Raw genomic sequence first — 21,960 nt, forward strand, 5'->3', positions numbered from 1 at the left:
ACATATTGCTTAATATTTTGAATTCTTTCTTATGTTTTGCCGTGCATTTGGCAATATTTGTTCTTTGCTTATTTTATATTTGGTTTAGTATTTGCTTATTTTTTCTTTTCTTATTTTGTATTGAAGTTTAAAATGAAAACTTTTTCAAAAAACACAACGGATAAGAAGGAGAAATTAAAGGTTTTTAGAACTTGATTGAAGAGAGGAAGTTCAGAGTAATGGATTATGGAGTTAGTACAGCTATGAGTGACGGGTATAATAAGCGAAGATGGAGATCATGGGAGTTTGGAGGTTGATGAACTAGAAAGGGTATTTGAGAGGACGTGTATGTAGCAAGTGCCCTTCACTTTCCCTCCCCTCCAACCTCAGACTAGCTCAGTCAATATTCCTGGGGACCAGGGAAAAGTTTAGAGTACTCTGGCTTCTGGCCGTGTATGACGTATTACTGAGTCTCTTAATTAACTGTTAATCCCAAGCCTGATGACTTGGGGGACCTATTAAAAGAAAATAGTTTTCAGCTTTGATCTCTTGGGTGAGACTCTCTAAACATCAACATATGATTCTAGTGAGAGATGGAAGACAGTCCTCTGCCATGATGTCATGTGGACACCATTCCCCACATAAAGTACATAAATCCCTTGGTGACCTTTGCCCATGAATGGGTAAAGTAAAGTTGGAATGTAAAATGACTAATTAGCAGTATTGCACCACTATTTCATGCAATGATGAGGCTGTCTTATCAGTCTGCCAATAGATTCTAATAATAATAATACTAGGTTAAATTACTGAATGTGTTTCTAATCATTACATAATATATTTTTATATTATATATTTATCACATAGTTATAAATTTATAAATATATCATACATATTTATACTATATAAAAATTATTTTTAGAGTAGTCATTGCTTTCTGAGTAGAACAACTGATCTGTATTGTATTTTCATGTGTACTGCACCATGGACCCTTTTTTTTTACTTTGCACTTTCTACTCAGATCACTGTTTCATATTCTGATAGTTCTCTGATGACTAATAAAATCAACAATCTCTAGCCAATCTGATAAAAAAGAAATGAGTAGAAAACCAAAACAACAAAATATAAAATGAATGCAGTGAAATTACAACAAAACCAGAAGAAATAAAAAGGATAATCAGTATCTATTATTCATAGTCATAGGCTCAGAAAACTGAGAGTACAAAAGAAATAGATGAATGCCTTCAAAATACAAAATATTTAAATAGACAGATGACCAAATAGAAATGTTAAATAACTCAGTCTCAGAAAATGTAGTAGAACTAGCTATAAAGAAACTAACTACCAAAGAAAACACTCCTGGCCTCATGCATTCAAAGAAAAATTCTTTCCAACTTTTAAAGAACAATTAATATCCATACCATAAAAATTATTCTCAAAAACTGAGGACAAAACACTCTATCAGAATCTTTTTGTAAGTCAAATATAGGTATAAGTTTAGTACCCAAACTAGGAAAGAATAAAACACAGCAGAATTATAGACCAATATCATTAATGAATATTGACTCAAAAATTTTACATAAAATCCTGTCGTATTTGTGGAAGAAACCAGAAAATTTCAGATGGTTCTGGAGGAGAAAGTGAGGCTGGCAACTTTGCACAGCCCTCTATCACTTAAATTCAATTCACTTGCGTATCATGTTATCACCTCCTTTATGTCATGGTCTTCTTCAAGAACAAAGGACAAACAACAACCTCTGTGAGTAGAAATAGGAGCTGCCCCCTGGGGTTCCAACTAGAACTGACCTGCTGGGCAAAACAGCTCTCTTTCCTTTTCTTTTGATTAGTTTTTTTTCTTTTCTCTGTCCACATAAGGTAGCATTACCCCTACCTATGGGTGCTCTGCCCAAAGGAATGTAAATTCTGAGGTCTAAAACTTTTGTTTTTCTTAAACCCAAATCACTCTGGTTCTCACCAATTGGCCAACAATAGGTCCCAGGTCAAGTGACCCTTGGTCATTGTTTGGGCCCTGACTGGCTCAGAGTAAATGTAAATATCACTTGTTTCTGTTTGGGCCAGAAACCTTGAGGGTCTTCCCCTTCCAGACTGATTTTTTTAACTAGGTAAAAGAAGTCATTCTCTGCCTCATTTCTTACCCAACCTTAATCATTGAATGGGTGTTGCCTCAGTCAAACTCAGTTAAAAAAGCAAGGCTTAGCTTAAAAAGCCCATTGTCTCCCACCGCATGCAGGGCCATCTCCAATCATCCTGACCTATATCATGCCACTAGACCCAAATAACTTTGGAGGAAAAAGTGCAATTGGTGACTTTGCACTGCAGTTCCTCACTTAAATCCAATTTACTTGCATATCATGGCATCACCTCCCTGATGTCATGGTCCTCTTTCAGAATGAAGGACAAACAACAAACAACCAGAAAGCTTAAATCTTAGAAATATAAAACACTCTACAGAGTCTCCATTTGGTTTTCATGATTTTTCTGAATGCTGCTTTGAACATCTCTTCTCTGTATTGTCCCCCTTTGTCCATTAGTGAGTAGTTCCATGGGCCTCCATTTTGGAAACGAGCCCAAAACAATTAATCTTTCTTTTTCTAACTCTGAGACTTTCTGGACATGACACCATGCCCCAATCCAAGTACCTCCCCAACTCACCCCCTCTTCTTTTGTGTGTTGTCTTCCTCCAAGGAACGATCTTTTTTTGCTTGTATTTTAATTCCCTAGACTTAGCATAGTATCTGGCACAAAGTGAGTACTTAATAAATGCTAATTGTCTTGTCTTGAATCAAAGTGAAGTTAAATGATTTCTCTAGAGTCACAGAGCTAGAACGTATCAGAGGCAGCACTTAAAACAAATCTTTCTGATTCTAAGGCTGCTTCTCTGGGCCACACTGCCATGCTGGCTCTCATTAAAATCATTTCTAGGGAGTAGAAAAACACACATATGCTAGCTCCTAACCCACAGCCCATAAAGTACCTGCAAAGAAGAACTTGCAACAAAATCTGGAGCAGCAGAAGCCACAGAACAACAGAGTGGAGGAGATTTCTGTTCCAGTGAGACCTGAAAAACTGACATGAAATGTCTGCCATGCACCTGACCAGAGCAGAGCCCAGCCCTGCCTTGGCCTAGTGGCACCGAGAGGAGCAGATCCGAGCAGGCTTCAGGGACAGAATCTCCAGCAGCAGGGCAGGTCCCTCCATCCACAGGCAACAAACGTCAGTGAGAGGGTCCTTTTGGCTCACCGAGATGGGAGTGGGGTGTCTCCATAACTCAGGCCCCCTCGGGAGGCAGCAGCAGAGGCAGCAGCAGACAAGGGCTCCCAAAGCAGGCAGGAGCTCAGATCGATTGTTGAAGGTCTCCACATAAACCCCCTGAGGGAACTGAGACCCATGTGGCAGCCCTGCCCCTACCTGAGCACCTAAACTTAATCTCACACTGAATAGCAGCCCCACCCCTGCTGAAAGCCCTGAGGCTGGGAAGCAACATTTGAATCTCAGCCCCTAAGCACCTAGCTGAGCAGAACTGGAGGCCAGGTAGGTGTGGAGAGGAAACTCAGAAGCCAAGTAACCAACTGGGAAAATGCCCAGAAAAGGGGGAAAAAAAAATAAGACCATAGAAGGTTACTTTCTCAGTGAACAGATATTTCCTCCCATCCTTTCAGATGAGGAAGAACAATGCTTACCATCAGGGAAAGACATAGAAGTCAAGGCTTCTGTATCCCAAACATTCAAAAGAAATATTCAATGGGCTCAGGCCATGGAAGAGCTCAAAAAGGATTTTGAAAATCAAGTTAGAGAGGTGGAGGAAAAACTGGGAAGAAAAATGAGAGATGCAAGAAAAGCATGAAAAGCAGGTCAACACCTGTTAGGGTTGGAAGCTCAATTCCATGTGGACAGTCTCGGGCGGGTAAAGGTGGGAACTTCTAAATCTTAGAGTTCTCACGAGACCCCCCAGGAAACGGCTGGGAATCGAGGTGAACCGAGCTATCTCGTGTATTTCCGCCTCTTCCCGTGAGAAACGTGATGGGAGAGAGCTCTCCCCGCCCTCGAGATTGTCCCGGATCTGGGCACACTATTGTTATCTAACAGCACGGTATTCAGATGCAAACTATGCTGCTGGAGAGTTTAGGTAGGATCAGGAAAGCCTGAAAGCTCTCTTGGGCGGAGGGGCGCAGGGCGGACAGGACAACAAGGCTCCGCTTTTCCTCTCTCCTCTCTCCCCTCCCCCTCTCTCCCCGCTTGTACTTCTACTTCCAATCTCTTATAGTAAGATCTTTGCCTCCTTGGGAGATCTTTCTCTTTCCCTCCTAAGAAAGAATTCCCCTGAAATTGTAACTAGACCCTGAAATAAAGCTCAACCCTTGTTTGACTCTGGAACGTCCTTTCTCTCATACGAGCATCCGGTTTGGCCAACCGAAGACCTCGGGATAGAGGTAAGGGAAGACTCGGGTAGCCCACAGGCCTCTAGGCCTGGCAGTTGGCGCCCCGAACAGAGGACTGGGAGTGCAGATAATCCTTGGTGCTTTGGGAACACCCAGAAGGGGCTGTGAAAGACGCGAGTCCCGAATCCTAGATTCGGAAGGAGAGAAAGAGTGAGAGTAGCTTCCCACACCCATGGGAAAAGGGCAGGGATGGGGAATCAATTGCCAGTAATAAAGCCAGAGGAACAGGAGGTCTGGGCTGAGATACTTTACAGGGAATGCAGGGAGGCGGATGTCACTATAGAGTTAAACGACCTCCGAGAATTTTGTAAAAGGATTTGGAAAGTTTCTCCTTGGCTCAAGCAGACAGGAATATCAAGAGAAAGATGGGGAGCGGTCGGAGAACAAATGACCGCTTATGAGCAACTATGCCCCGGGGAGCTGGAGGATTTAGATTTCCTGATATACGGTGTAATTAAGAGCCTTTTGGAAGGGCTGGAGAGGCCAGGGTGGGATTGGAATGAGAGTGGAAGTGGAGAGAGGGGAGGGAAGAACCCTGGTAAGCAGAAAGTTAAGGAGTGTAGAGAAAAAATAGATTCAGAGCTCCATCTAGCTGATGGGAAAGGCGAAGCAGGGGAGCATACGCCGTGTCTTCCCTCTGCGCCTCCTTATAGCATGCTCCATTGGTCAGACAGTCCAGGGCCACAGTCCAGTTTGGAAAAGGGAATACGAAAGGCTATAGAGAATGGAGAAGACGTAGGGACATTTCCTGTGCTAGAAATAGCGGACCCCAGTGTCCCCGGTGGGGTTCGGAGGAGCCACATACCTACAGAGTGGAAGAGAGTAGCGACTCTCAAAGAGGCTTGTACCAAGCACAGCCCCAATTCACCCTTTGTCATAGCCATGCTTGAGACTCTCAGTGGTCAGTTTGTTCTGACTCCTAATGACTGAAAGAGCTTAGCTAGAGCCTGCCTTACCCCTGGGCAGAATGTGATTTGGGTATCAGAATTTTCTCAGAGGGTAAAGAGCATTACCAGTGGGCTAGGGGCTCAGGCCCCCCAGGCTTATCAGCGATTTACAGGAACAGGGCAGTTTGAGGCTACAGGAAATCAATTACAGTACTCGGCCGCCGATTATGTCTTGATTGCCGGAATGGCTATTGACGCCTGGAAGGTTATAGCCTCTAAGAAAGAGAGAGAGTTTCCCATGACTAGGATTACGCAGGGAAACACTGAGCCATTTACTAATTTTGTGGCCAGGCTGCAGGAGGCAGTAGGTCGAGACATGGGAGAGGAAAACCAAGGGACAGAGATAGTGTTGAGGACATTGCTGTGGCAGAATTGTAATCATGACTGCAAAAGGCAATGCTGGGACTGCCAAAGAATGCATCTGTTGAAGAAATGATAGAAAGATGTGACAGGGTAGGAAGTCAGGTCTACTTGGCACAGGTGCAAGGGAAGTACCTGGCCGCAGCCTTAAGTAATATCTCTTTGGAGAAAAAATGTTTTAATTGCGGAAAACCAGGACACCTTAAGAAAGAGTGTAGGAAAGAAATAAGTACAGGGAGGGGCCAGGACCCTTGTTTTTCATGTGGAAAGCCAGGTCACCTAGCTAGACAATGTAGGAAGTCGGGAAACGGGGTGAGGGGCCCCTTGAGGGCCCCGAAAGTGTACCCTTTGGCAGAGAATCAGGAAGGCCCCTTGGAGGGAGAATACAGGAGATTATGGGGCCAAAGGAAGGAATGCAACACCTTTACAGCTTAGAGAAGTGCCAGCTTGCAGCTCATCAGTTTACTATGATTCCCCTGAGAGACCCCATACAGGAGGAATCCCTGATATTACAGAACCCCTCTCATGCACCCGTAGTTATATATACAGGAGTTTATCCCACCGGCACCACAGCACTTCCATGCTCCAATGTGGTAGCCGAGCCAGCTCATATAGACAATCAGCTTCCCATAGCTATTGCCCTTCCCTTAAAGCACTCAGTTCAAATCCAGTTACTAAAGGAAATAGGACAGAATAGACCCGAGTGTACAATCTGGCTCAATGGAATTCCCATGATTGGCCTCCTTGATACTGGAGAGGATAGGACCTGCCTTAGCGGTCGCTCAGTACCCCGGCACTGGAAGCTCAAAGAAAGCCAGAGACCAGTGTGGGGAATAGGAGGGTGCCAAAATACCTTAGAGACAATGCACCCAGTAAAGTGGGAGGCAGAGGATCGCCAAGGGACCGTATGGCCATTGGTGATTCCAGGACTTAGTTTTAACATCTGGGGCAGGGACATCATGAGCCGCCTGGGGATGAAGCTATCAAATTTTTAGTAAGGGCCATTGCTGTTGCACTGGAGTCCCCACCCTTGAATTGGAAGTCAGACACCCCGATTTGGGTGGAGCAATGGCCCCTGACTCCAGAAAAACTCCAGGCACTACAACTATTGGTTAAGGAGCAATTAGAAAAAGGAAATATAGAGCCATCACAGTCACCCTGGAATGCTCCTCTGTTTGTTATAAAGAAAAAATCCGTAAAATTCAGGTTCCTTACAGATGTTAATCAAGCATTTGTGAGCACCTGGCAGCAGCTATACCAAAATAAACAGCCAGTATGCAGCCTTATCAATTTCACCTTAAAGGAGATTCTCGCTAAACAAAAAAGGGGGAGATTAAGAGATTGCCTAATACAATCAGAGCTTGATACAGCTGTCTCAAAAAACTCACATACTACTCCAGCTACGAGACATTTTGTGACGATTCCACGACAACTCTGCAAGGAAAGTAATACCCAGGCTGGAAATAAGGACACATGGGCCATGGTAAAGGATATGGCCTCAGGGAAATGGAAAGGTCCATATAAGATACTAATATGGGGTCCAGGGTATGTTTGTGTCTCCACAGGAAAAGGGAATGCGTGGATTCCCATTAGAAGGATCCGTAGGTGTAAACCGATGTCGGAGACGGCGGAGACGCAGGAGGCGGAGACCCCGGAGAGCCCGGAGACCCCGGAGAAGGATCATGCACCACCTGAGTCTGCTGATGACAGCTTTAACCCTGCTGCCCAGAGAGGAAGCAGCACTCATCCCAACATCGCTGACCACTCCATCTAGGCATCTCTTTCCAGCGGCTGAAGGAGGACTTTGATATCACAAACCCAGGACATTGGGGGGGGGAAGGGGTGACCAACTTTTCGGGAGATGACCAACTTTTCGCCTGAATACCACAGGCTTGGCCATTCAGGCTTGGCCATTGAGATCCATTTGCATGACTGAGGGGGTGGTGATGTGTAAGGCGCCAGCACTAGCTGCTTCTCTTAGAATATGCTTTGGAATTAGTGATTGCCCTTTCTCTTGTTGTAACTCAGCCATTTAGTTTCATCTTTGTTTTATTTGATGCCTCTCTCTGTCAGTTGTGCTAGCTGCAGATTTCTGTGTAAATGAAGTCTTGTTGTGGGGTATTCATATGCTAAAGGCCTTCCTAATCCACTCAGCCTCCAGCCACTGTTTGCTCTAGAGCCATGTGCGCGCAGCGCAAAACAAAAAGGGGGAGAACTTGATAAAGAAGACCCAAAAAAATGCTGCAGAAAATAACACCTTGAAAAATAGGCTAACTCAATTGGCAAAAGAGGGTCAAAAAGCCAATGAGGAGAAGAATGCATTAAAAACAGAATTACCCAAATGGAAAAGGAGGTCCAAAAGCTCACTGAAGAAAATAGTTCTTTCAAAATCAGAATGGAACACATGGAGGCTAATGACTTTATGAGAAACGAAGAAATCACAAAACAGAACCAAAAGAATGAAAAAATGGAAGATAATGTGAAATATCTCATTGGAAAAACAACTGACTTGGAAAATAGGTCCAGAACAGACAATTTAAAAATTATGGGACTACCTGAAAGCCATGATCAAAAAAAGAGCCTAGACATCATCTTTCATGAAATTATCAAGGAAAACTGCCCTGATCTTCTAGAACCAGAGGGCAAAATAAGTATTCAAGGAATCGACTGATCACCACCTGAAACAGATTCAAAAAGAGAAACTCCTAGGAATATTGTGGCCAAATTCCAGAGTTCCCTGGTCAAGGAGAAAATATTTGAAGCAACTAGAAAGAAACAATTCAAGTATTGTGGAAATACAATCAGGATAACAAAAGATCTAGCAGCTTCTACATTAAGGGATTGAAGGGCATGGAATAGGATATTCCAGAAGTCCAAGGAACTAGGACTAAAACCAAGAATCACCTACCCAGAAAAAATGAGTATAATACTTCAGGGGAAAAAATTATCTTTCAATGAAATAGAGGACTTTCAAGCATTCTTGATGAAAAGACCAGAGCTGAAAAGAAAATCTGACCTTCAAACACAAGAATGAAGAGAAGCATGAAAAGGTGAACAGCAAAGAAAAGACATAAGGAACTTACTAAAGTTGAACTGTTTACATTCTTACATGGAAAGACAATATTTGTAACTCTTGAAACTTTTCAGTATCTGGGTACTGGGTGGGATTACACACACACACACACACAGAGAGAGAGAGAGAGAGAGAGAGAGAGAGAGAGAGAGAGCACAGAGTGAATTGAATAGGAAGGGATCATATCTTAAAAAAATGAAATTAAGTGGTGAGAGAGAAATATATTGGAAGGAGAAAGGGAGAAATGGAATGGGGCAAATTATCTCTCATAAAAGAGGCAAGCATAAGACTTTTTAGTGGAGGGGAAAAGAGGGAAGGTGAGAGAAAAACATGAAGTTTACTCTCATCCCATTCAACTAAAGAAAGGAATAAAATGCACACTCATTTTGGTATGAAAACCTATCTTACAATACAGGAAAGTGGGGGATAAGCAGGGTGGGGGGGATGATGGAAGAGAGGGTAATGGGAGGAGGGAGCAATTTGAAGTCAACACTGTTGGGGAGGGACAGGATCCAAAGAGAGAATAGAAGCAATGGGGGGCAGGATAGGATGGAGGGAAATGTAGTTATTCTTACACAACATGACTATTATGGAAGTCATTTGCAAAACTACACAGATAAGGCCTATATTGAATTGCTTGCCTTCCCAAAGGGAATGGGTGGGGAGGGAGGAATGAAGAGAATTTGGAACTCAGTGTTTTAGGAGCAACTGTCAAGTACTGTTCTTGCTACTAGGAAATAAGAAATACAGATAAAGAGGTATAGAAATTTATCTGGCCCCACAGGACAAAAGAGAAGATGGGGACAAGGGAAGGGAGGGATGATAGAAGAGAGGGCAGATTGGTGACAGGGGCAATTAGAATGCTCGGTGTTTGGGGGTGGGGGGAGGGGACAAATGGGGAGAAAATTTGGAACCCAAAATTTTGTGAAAATGAATGTTAAAAGTTAAATAAATAAATTTTTTTAAAAAATCATTTCTAATGACATAATTTAGAAACTCTCTACCTCATGCTTCATGTCCATTATCTCATTTTCTCCTCACAGTTGTCTTGTGAGGTATGTAGGTCAAGCCTTACTAAAGTGAAGAAGGAGACTCAGAGAAGTTGTTTAATTTGACGAAGTTCACCTAGTTACTAAATAATAGGGCCTAGACGTGAACCTGGGTCTTTAGATCCCCAGTCAGATTCTTCCACTTAGCTATGTTACTTACTAACCGTACAATTTGGATATTAAGGTTTTGAGAACTGTGATTTCATCAGTGTAAGTAAGTGTGGTAGAGTAGAAAGACTACTGACCTCAGAGGCAGAGGATCTTGGTTCAAATCCTACTTCTGTCATTTACTAGCCCAATTACCTTGGACAACTTACTTAACCTCCCTGAACCTCATGTTCCTTAGCTATAAAATGAAAAGGTTGAACTAAATTACTTTGATGGTCCCTTCCAGATCTGAATTTATCATCCTTATGAGGAAAATCCTTCTACTGAAACAAACTGGCGATAGTTCTACAAATTATTATCTTCCAGTTATCATCTTAAAGAGTTGCATACAATTATTGGGTAAGAATTATAAAGTTAAATTTAAAATTTATTTAAAATTGATTTTTCAAAAGAGTTGCTTTTAATGAATGTACCTTTACTAATATTTAACTCTAATGCTATCTTAGGTAACATTTTTTATTAGATTTTGTTATTTTTTCATAATATACCACCTTATTTGGACTGTGATGAATATCATACTTGAAGGTGCTACTGGTGTATAAATTTCCACCTGTAGAGGTGAGGAGAAGTGATGGATTAAGCCAGTACTGCTGCTCTAAATATCAGAAACAAAACGGAACAGACATCCTAAGATAACTGCCACCTCTCAAAGTCATTGATTTATGATTAGCTATGATAGCCAACTCTAAAAGGTGAGTGTATCACCAAAGTAATGTTCACAGCACTGGTGGTGACTATAAATATGCTGGAGTACTTCTAAATCACAAAGTATAATAGACTCTCCACGTAGAAGGCAGAAGAAAAACATTTATTTAGACACCAGAAAGTCAAATCCCAGAACCAGAAAGCAAAATCTGTTATAGCAACCAAGAAGTCAATATAGGTTATCACCATAGGGAGCAAAGCCATTTCCAAGCCTCCCTGCCCCGTGCTGGAACCTTTACCCCCAACAAAAAAAAAAAAAAAAAAAACTCAGGAGCCTAAGCTGCGTCTGCCTGCCTGTGTCCTTCTCAGCTCTGACTAGACTGACCAACTTCCTCCCAACTAGGCTCTACTCTTCCTGTTCCACCTGTTCAGCAAGCTCCTCCTACCACATGTGACTTGAGCTTCCATGTGATCTAAGTAGGTCACATGGGCCTAAATGGGAAAAATTTTCCCATTTACATTACCATTACAGTGAGAAGGGTCAGTGTGACCAGACTGGGTCTGGGATTATCTACCAGAACCAAGAAAAGCAGCAGATTGCTCCCATCTCCCTAGAATTCTTTGTGGTAAGTCCCCCTCACCCCAACCCTCACCTAAGGCCATTGAGAGACTTGACTATGTTCCAAAGCCAAGATGCCTCAGAGACAACCTATCATGAGTGTGAAAAAAAGAAAAAATTACATACTATACACAAGCTAGACGCTGGCCAATCAGCAGTCAAAAATAAAAATAAAAGGACTTTGAGTTTCAGGTACAAAATTCTGATCTATTGAATCCTCAAAATCTTCAAGAATACTTGAAGGACTCATGAAACGACTGATATCAGAAGCTGAGTTTTTCCATTATTTACACAGAGCAATTCATTTTCAAATCTCATTGCTGACAAAGACTTATCCTAAAAGAGTATCATCCCCTTTTAAATGCCAATGGGATTTGAAACTTAAATGATATCTGGTCCACAGATTAGACATACTATTATGAAAAAGAAGGCACTCTTCCTATATCACACAATTATTAAAACCAAGAGCTTGATTGAAGCTGTCACAAGCGCTGATCTCTATAATTACTGTTGTTAAGTCACTCAGTTATGTCTGACTCTACATTTTAGCAAAGATGCTGAAGTGGTTTGCCATTTCTGTCTCTGATGTGTTCCAATTTTACAGATGAAGAACAGAGGCAAATAGGGATTAAGTGACTTGCCCAGGGTCACACAGTTAATTAAGCGTCTGAGGCTAGATTTAAACTCAGATCTTCCTTACTCCAGGCCCAGTGCCCTATCAACTATACCACCTAGCTGCCTCTGATCCCTAACATAAGCAAAATCATCCCCTAATAAATATATTAGAACAGTCACCATGCATTAAGCATTTAAATGGAATAGGCTTATGACTGATAAAACCAGTGCTGAGAAAACAAAGAGGACAAAGGAACCCATATTGTTGACATGTTGGTTAAACTCAAAGGCACATCATCACAGTAGGCAAACCCACTGCTGAAAGGTTCCCAACCTGGCAAGAGTTGACAGACAAAAGCAAACTAATGCACCATGGTTCACTGGTGAAAATGTTATTCTCACCCCATAGACATAAATTGGCAAGTGGCCACCCACAACCCATTCACTGGAGACTAAATGTTAAAGGGATGGAAAGTCAGTTTAGTATGATGAACTAAGTGTAATGAATTGGCTGTCACTAGGACCACTAGGGAAAAGCTCAACAATGTGATTTATACTGAATATTGAGATATCACTAATGGATTAGCCATATGATCAGCTAAATGGAGATGTGATAATTTGACAGTGAATAACAATGAGGTCTGGGAAAGGATTTGTGGGACGATATCACTAATTCAAATGTGCAAATTAAAGCTAGACATGTCTAAGCTCATATTAAAGGGAAATCATATGAGGCAAATTGGAATAAGAGAGTGGATCACATTAGTAAACTAAGGAAGGCAGAGATAAAGGAAAATAGCAAGAGGAATGGAATGATTGTGAAATGGGCATATGAGGAAAACAGACATTTGAGCATTTATCCCACCACTTCTTGGATTAAAAGTAAAATTGAACTAAGCCTAGGAGAAGTAATTGTGAAATCTACAATTTCAGAAGCAACTCAGTGGTGGCAGGAACTAGAATAGAGTACTTAACCTGGCATTTGGGAGACCTGAATTCAAACCCAGTCTCAGACACTTATTAACTGTGTGACCCTGAGTTTTAAATTATCCCTCTACCCTACTTTAATTTAAAAGAGAAAGGAAAAGCTTTTGTCAAAGAAATCAAAACATAGTGGAACAGATCCAAAGATCATCAATGAATTCCAGAAGGGATTATTTGGGGAGGAAATCAGAATAAAATTGATCACAGATAGACTTGAAAAATTGTTCCAGGTCCCCTCAAGATAACTTACATACAGAGATCTTTCAAGTCTTTTTTCTTTTTAACATATGTAAACATGTTATGATTTCAGCCTCAATCCCTTCCTGACTGTAGCTGAACTGTGCAAATTTCACTGTATACCTATTACTTCCTGTCACCTGATAGCATCCTCTTGCAAACAAGTATGATTTGACTCTGGTCTCTGAACAAGACATTTCATCTCCAACTCTAAACATTTTCAAGGTGTCTCCCATGCCTACAGTACTTTTCCTCCTCATCTCTGTCTCTTGTTTTCCCAGATTCCTTCAAGTCTAAGCTAAAATCCCACCTTCTACAGGAAGCCTTTTTCTAACCCATGTAATTCTAGGGCTGTCTCTCTGTTGATTATTGCCAATTTATCTTGTATATACATACATACACACACATGTGTGCATGTGTATATATATGTATCTATATATGCACATATATGTGTCAGTGCACACATATATGTATGTGTATATGTGTGTACATATGTGTGTATGTATATAGATATATAGGTACCAAGGTTGAATATATTGCTTTCATGTTATCTTCCTATTAGACTGTCAGTTCCTTAAGAATCAGACCTGTTTTTTGTCTTTCTTTGTATCCCTAGTACTTAGCATAGACCCTGGTACATAGCAGGAATTTAATAAATGTTTTTTGTCTGAGTAATTGATGTTCTCTATGAACCCCTTTGCTTCTCTGGACTCTTTCTGTTAGAGGTTTATTTCCAAGGTGCCAATGAAGATGCTCACTACATCTTCAGAATGTGTGTCCCCAGGGCACCGTTAGATGATTCACTCAGATGAACTCCCAGTGCCCATGCTGAACAAAGAAGATAAAACCTAAGTGACTCTGGTTAGTTTGGAACTTGCTAAGGAGACCCCATCAGGACTGTAGAGGTCACCAACATCACTCCTTTTAGATGATGTTAATTCATTTTTTCCCTTTTGATTGAATCTAACTCCTAAGATAAGGCCAGCTCTCCCACAGTCTTTGAATCAACTTGATGTTGTATTAATGTGGGAAACAGAGATGGGATGAATGTTCATGAGGCTGATGTGGGTAGAGGTTAGCTGATGAACTTTATTGCATTACTATAAAATCTGTGTAATGATTTTTTTTTACCAGGGTAAGACTAGTAGAACTTCATAATGGGTAAGAAAAAACATATTATATGCAATATTATATTATAACCAGTATATGAACTCTTCATCTTTTATTCGCTGCTCAAAACACAGTATTGAAAACCTCCATTAATCTATCTGGATTTTCAGGCATGCGAGTATATCCCTTGTTTACTAGGTTCCTGTTCTAGTAAAGCAATACAGCTCCCTCCCTTCTTTCTTCCTTCTTTTCTTTTTTCCTTTCTTTCTTACGACACCCTCAGTATAATTCTATGATAGAAAAGAAAGAGGGGAAGGGAGGGTCTGCGGCCAGAAAGGAAACTTTTGATTCAGGTTGATATACAAACAGAAAAAAAGACTTTTCATCTTAAAAGAATAATCTCACTCCCTTCCATCCCACTCTACTCCCCAAATAGGAGGAAAACATTTTGTAAAACACGGAAGGGATGAGAAAGCTCAGTGTACAACATCATGCTGAGCTTTCTCCTCTTGTTGCTCCTCTGCTTCCTCCTCCTCCTCCTCCTTCAGGTTCAGTAGATTTGTTCCTATTCCACACCCCTGTTCACAAATCAGCTACACAACTTAGGAACAACTTAGTGCCATCGAGTCTTGTAATTAGTACAGGGTGGGTAAGTACCCCAGTGAATATAAACATTTTCGAAAGTAATTTGGAAGTATGCCCAATGGGCTACAAAATTGTCGTACCCTTTAAACCGGCAATACCACCGCTAGATCTATATCCCAAAGACACCAGAAAATGGAATGTGGAAGGACCTATTTTATAAAAAATATGTATAGCAACTCGCTTTGTGGTAGTTAAGAATTAGAAATTGAAGGCAAGTCCATCAATTGGGGAATGGATACACAAATTATGGTATATGATTGTGATGGCATATTATTATGCTATAGGAAATGACAAGCAGGGTGATTTTTTAAAAATCTGGAAAGATTTACATGTACTGATGCAAAGTGAAGTCAACACAAGCAGGAGGATGTTGTACACCATAACAGCAATATTATTTTATGAAGAACTGTGAATAACTTGGCTGTTCTCAGCAACACAATAATCCAAAATAACTTCAAAAGACCAATGATGCAGCAAGCATACTCTCTGTCTCTAGAGAAAGAATCAATATTGTCTTTATACTAACTAAAATATGCCATTTTATTTTCATTCTTTTTTATCCATATTCTTGTACAAAATGACTAATATGGAAATGATTTACATGTTTTAAAAGGAGAGGTCCCAGCATTCTGAGTTTTCTCCTATCATAGAAACAATATTTTAAATGATATTTAGATTCCTAGGCTAGATTTCAGTTTAACCTTTAACATAAATGACTTAAAAATACAGGAAAAGACTTATTTATAAGGAAAAATATCATATAAAATATTTGTCTAAACACCATAGGGTCATAGGATTTGGAATATGCATAGAACTAGAAGGGGCATTGGAAAGAGTTAGTATGTGTGGCATAGTAGAAAGTACACTGGATTCAGTCAGAAAACCTGATTTTGAATTCTACCTCTTTCGTTTGCTACTTTTGTGACATGAGGAAAATTACAACTTTAAAGACCTGAGAAATTTTTCATTTTCCCCATCTTAACTCTTATTCAACTCTTTCCAGCTCCCTCCTTTTGTTCTGCTAGAAATAACATACTGTCACACTGATAGAAAGACTTACCTTTGTTCTTTTTCCTCTCTGGGATCAGACAGACAAAGTTCATCTGAAGGATTTCTCTCATCCCAAAGGGGATAGGGGAACTCTGTTCTCTGGTTAATTATGACCCCAGACCAGAAAATCTAGGGGAAAATCTCTTGAACAATTCAGTTATATGAAAATATCTAGGTCCTTCCAAGAAGGGATGAATAAGTCCCTTCTAAAAAGATGCTTGATAAAACAGGCATCAGTTATAGGAGAGCTATTTATTTCCTCTACCATAAAATAAAGGTTTAACATTGGGGGAAAAAAAGACTCATAAGCACACATTAAGAAATACAGAAACATAAAAACAAAAACCAATTGCATATGTTATTTCTCATCATTTCCCATCCAACTGAATTCCTAAGCTTCGTGGGGATCTCATCATATTGCAAGATCACATCTTTCCTGAAACATATGCTTCCTTGATACCCACTACTCCTGTTTGCTCCTTTCTTCCCAACCTGGAAAGTCTCTAATCTTTCCTCCAATTAGAAATCAGAATACCCAATGTTGTATCCCAGTTAATTGTTTTCTTTTAATTAAGGAGGCTAATGACAAAAATAAAGGTCACATATACAACATAATATCTATAGCTACTCTTTTCATAATTATCAACAACTGGACATGAAGTAAATGACCATTGATTGGGAAATGACTAAGCAAGTTGTGATACAGAAATATAAAAAATATTATTCTGCTCTAAGAAATGATGAGTTTGATGAATACAGAGATGGGAAAATATATGAATGAATGCAAAACCAAGTAAGCAAAACTAGAAAAACAATATACACAATTACAACAATGATGGAAATGGAAAGAATAATAACAAATCAATTGAAACAAAATTCTGAGAAAATAATATGACCAAGCTTGACCCCAAAGAAAATATACGAGAAGACAATTTACCCCACTTCTTCGCAGGTATGGAAAATTTCATGTAATATCAGATACTGATATGGTGTTTAGTCTTGCTGATCTATTTTTTTTCTTCCCTTTAGTCTTTGTTATAAAGGATGGCTGTATTGGGGTGGAAGCACTAGTGGGAAATGTAAGTCATTCAAAATTGAAAGACACCAACAAAAATTTATTTACCAAAAGAAAAAGAAGTCTTCATTTCAATGCAAAGGATCAGTCATCTCTAACTTCTATTTGAAAAAAAATGTTCCTCTCTCACAGTCCTTGGACAATGACTGTAAAGAAAAAAGAAAGAAAGAAACTGTGTCTGTCCTCTATCAAAGCTCAGTGACTTTTTTCTTCCCAGTATGCTATAAGTACCAGTAGAAAAAACATCTGTATCCAGAAGCTTTCTTGCCTCTACTGGTACTTACAGCATACTGTGAAGGAAAAAAAAACAGTCATGATGGGTTTTCAATCAGTCATTCACAGTGCTTTGAGGAAGGTTAGTGTGTCCTGTGGAAAAGAGAGACTTCCTAATATGCTAGTCTGGCATTAGTCACTGAGCTTTGATATAGGACGGACACTGTTTTCCTTGAAATAAGAGAAAGAGGTGTCTTACCTCCCTCAACTGACTTTATTTGATCAAAAGCATATGGAAACAATAATTGATTAACCAGTATGAAGCTGGTTTTCAGATAAGACATATAGGTTGCTGGAAACGTATAATTGTGAGAAAACTCCTTGCATCAATCTTCATATCTGACTAGGTTTCTGGTCAGTATAACCTAGACTTTTAGCTAAGGGTGTCTAAGCATCAGGTAAAGGTGATCCAGCTTCCCAGCCACAGGGCTACATTCTAACAATACAATGAGGTTTTCTCTTCACTTCATTTCCAGTTCCCATAGTTCCGATTATTTTAGTTCTCATTCAATTCCCATAACTGAATAAAGTTTTCTCACAAGACTGAAATTGAACTAGACTCATAATTGAATAAAAAGGGAACTGAACTAGCTCCAGAATTTTGTTACAAGATGGAGTCAAGTGTAGTGCACTCAATTGCCTCAATTTTCTCACTAGTCAACTCTTAGCTCAGCTTTCAAATCCAGACACTTTTCTCCTTTGCAGATGCTACTTCTAACAAATTGCTTCAATTTCATAGGATTACAAAATAGTCCATCTAGAGGAGGAGGGACTTCAGAAGCCATCTAGTCGAAATCTTCCATTTAACAAATGAGGAAGCCAAGGCCCAGAAACATTAAATGATTTCCCCAAGAAAAGCATATGGGTTAGATCAAGCTGATTCTTGGTACTAGATGTATCGGAATATGATTGCTGATGGCTTCTAGAAAGATGCAACAGACATGTTGGCATCTATGGCTTTGAACCCACTGCTGATGCCTCAGGTACAAGAAATAAAAAGAGGGAAGAAACTCTATGGAGAAAGCAACAGAAACTCCCTAAGAAAAAATCCTCAGGACCAGATGCATTCACAAGTGAATTCTACCAAATATTTGAAGAACAATTAAATCCAATACCATATAAACTATTTGAAAAAATAGGCAAAGAAGGAATCCTACCAAATTCCTTTTACAACACAAATATGGTACTGATACCTAAACCAGGGAGGGAAAAAAACAGAGGCAAAAGAAAGTACAGATCAATTTATTTAATGAATATTGATGCAAAAATTTTGGATAAAATAATAACAAGGAGATTACCCCAATATTTCACAAAAATCATACACTGTGACCAGGTGGGATTTATATCAAGAATGTTGGGCTGGCTCAATATTAGGAAAGCTATCAGAATAGTTGACCATATCAATAACAACAGAAACGTGATTATCTCAATAGATACATTAAAAGCTTTTGACAAAATACAATAATCATTGCTATTTAAAACACTAGAAATCTTTGGAATAAATGGAACTTTCCTTAAAATAATAATCTAAGACCATCAGCAAGCATTATTTGCAAAGGGGATAAGTCTTCCTAGTAAGATCAGAGGTGAAGCAAGGGTGTACATTAGCACCACTATTCAATATTATTCTAGAAAAGCTAGTTATAGCAATCAGAGAATAAAGACACCACAACTTTTAGAACAGGCAATAAGGAAGCAAAATTATTACTCTTTGCAGATAAGATAATTGTATACTCAGAGAATCCTAGAAAACCAACTAAAAGAAATAACTGAAATAATTAACAGTCCGGATTATAAAATAAATCTACATAGATCATCATCATTTCTATTTCTTACTATCGAAGTCCAACAGGAAGAGACAGAAAAATAACATGCATCAAAATATCTGCATATCATAAATGCAAATATAAAATATAAAATACTTGGGAGTCTCACTGACTCTTTGAAGCTATCTTTGGCATTTGTGGGTTGAAAAATCTGAAAACTGTAGCAGCTGCCTGTGATTCAGTGCCCTGAAGTTTGCTCCAGTCCTGTCTGTGCTGGCATGGCACAGGCTAGCCTACAATCCACTCTGAGTCTGGTGCAGTAGACCCTTCCTGTCAAACTTCCAGATTGTCTTATGCTGGAAATCTGTTTCACTTTGTCATTTTGTGGCTTCTGCTGCTCTAGAGTTTGTTTAGAGTCATTTTTATAGGTATTATATGGGCTTTGGGGGGAAGAGCTCAAACAGGTACATGCTTCTACTCAGCCACCTTGACTCTACCCCCTGTGACAATCTCAGCTTGCTCCTTTAAAGGAGAGTCTAATGCTGAGAATTCCCATGCATCTCTTTTTCCATCTGAACTTTTTCCTTCAGCATCTTGTCTCTGCTTTTGCACATAATATGGTAACCTGTTAATAAAATCCAGCCTCTCCTACACACTCCTGTCAATTCTTCCCTAGTCTGATTCATATTCCTTGCAAACACCTTTCCAAATCTCTAGGCTCCCCTTCCTGTAACTTTAGTTCGAGTTCTTGAACTTGGACAAAAAAAGCAAGCTTTGTGTGTGTGTGTGTGTGTGTGTGTATGTGTGTGTGTGTATCATATTTATGCCTACATGTATTTATCTATCTATATCTATATCTATATACCTATTTCTTTAATTTCACTGACCTCTAATTGATATTTAGCATTCCTTCAATTATTAATGTCAGCAACAAATAGTATTCTGAAAAAAAAGTATCCATAAACTTAACAGGACAGGCAGTGGGATGCACTTCTCAAAAAAGGTTAAGAAATCCTACCTTATATAATAATTTCTGATTTGTCCCACTTAGCCTCTTACACTTTAGTCTCAGATGAATGACAATTACATGTCTCCTCTCCTTCTGGGTAGTTTAGCAATTATTTTCTCTCTCATCCACAAAAAATAAAAAAAAAAATAAATATTTTCATTTGTGTCCTTGTATTCCTTCAGATCAGAACAACTAGGACCCAACCCATCTCTTTAGCTGAGAAAAATAATTATATGGATAATATATGAAGAATCAAAATCAGAGGAAACTAGACTCTATATGTCTATCTACATGGCCTTTCTATTTGTACAACTGCATCTCTCCCAGCTATTCTTTGAGACTGTCTTTAAGTTTGTTTTCTTTCCCCACACCAAGACAATTACAGATCTTTGAAGTATAAAGTATTGTTTAATTAGCATCTTTTATAAATGAAGCCCCAGGGATTTAGTAATCATTTTCTGGATTAGTTCCTTTCTGTAATAAGCCAACAGATAAAGCAAATATGGGTTTGTTGACAAACCCCTCTTACTATTGAAGATACTTTAGAAATAACTGAACTAGAAAGAGTTTCAGAAATATTTTTCGCATTAGATTTATATTTTCTTTCTAGCACAAGAAGATAACTTCTAAAGTTTAAAGTGCATCTTAGATTTTAATTTTTTTTGTTGTTATTAGAGATTAAAGTGTTGAAATAACAAGAATTGTTACTTTTGAAATAACAAGAATTGGTGATCTGAAAGTCAAGTGCAGTGAATAGGATTTGGGTTTTGATGTAAATGTACTTTTGCATAAGAGAATGCTGAAAAGTTTGGGCCAGAAATCATCACTTCTTTAAAAATAAAGCACCCCCATTATCTTTCTTCTGTGAATCATACTAAGAAGGATACTTAATTTTAACTTAAGCCTCATTGTTTGCAAAATAACCAACAGAGTTTAAGGATCAAATTAATTCTTGTTATAGTCCAAGTATGTTCTCTCATTTCAAAATTACAAGAAACCAATAAGGACTGTCAGAAAAGTAAGTATATTTACCACACATTATAGTATCTATTTCTTTTGTAATAATACAAGGAAGAAAAAGATGTTAATATATCCTCCCTTACATATAGATATATATGTATGTACACACATATATATTCATAAATATATATGTGTGTACATATATTAGTGTATATATGTATCTGTATATGTATATGTGCGTGTATGTGTTTGTTCCTTTAAATGAAGGAGGACGCAAGCCATAAAAAGATGAAAAAGCACTGGAAAAATATATCAGAAGAAAATGTTTTCCTTTTTGGATAAATCAAGTGTCATGTATAAGTTGGTCCCAATATGTAAATAACATGACCCCTACCTATTTTTCTTAATACTAACATTAATATAAATGTAAATACCAGAATCCATCAGTTTTGGGGTATTATTAGCTCAAGTTGCAACAATAAGACCTAAGCCCCCAAATTCTCATCCTCTATGTTACCACAGAGCCACTTTCTTACCATTATCTTACAGGAGGTGCCTTGGCAAAGGCCTTTAATTCAGAAGGTCAGAAGAAGCTGCCTTGACACTGACAGAATTGCTGAGATTTAGGGGAATAAGGATAGTGGTATGATAGTATCACAGAATTAAACCTTGAGTGGCCAACACAACCTAAAGAGATAATATTTTAGGGGATCTTTATTACCAAGTACTATAAGCAAATGACATTATCCCACCGATAGAGTAATAAAACTATACAGTTTCAGAGGTTTCATTAATTCATTATTGAATTATTATTTTATTGTTTCTTCTTAGGCCTCTGTACATCTTTACAGGAATATTGACCTAGCTCTTTCGTTATTTTCTTGTTGTCTGGTTTTAGGTTGTAAGCTCCTTGAGGATAGGAACTGACTTTCTTTTTTA

This window comes from Notamacropus eugenii, chromosome 3 (assembly GCF_028372415.1).
Source record: "Notamacropus eugenii isolate mMacEug1 chromosome 3, mMacEug1.pri_v2, whole genome shotgun sequence".
In the NCBI taxonomy this organism is placed as follows: domain Eukaryota; kingdom Metazoa; phylum Chordata; class Mammalia; order Diprotodontia; family Macropodidae; genus Notamacropus; species Notamacropus eugenii.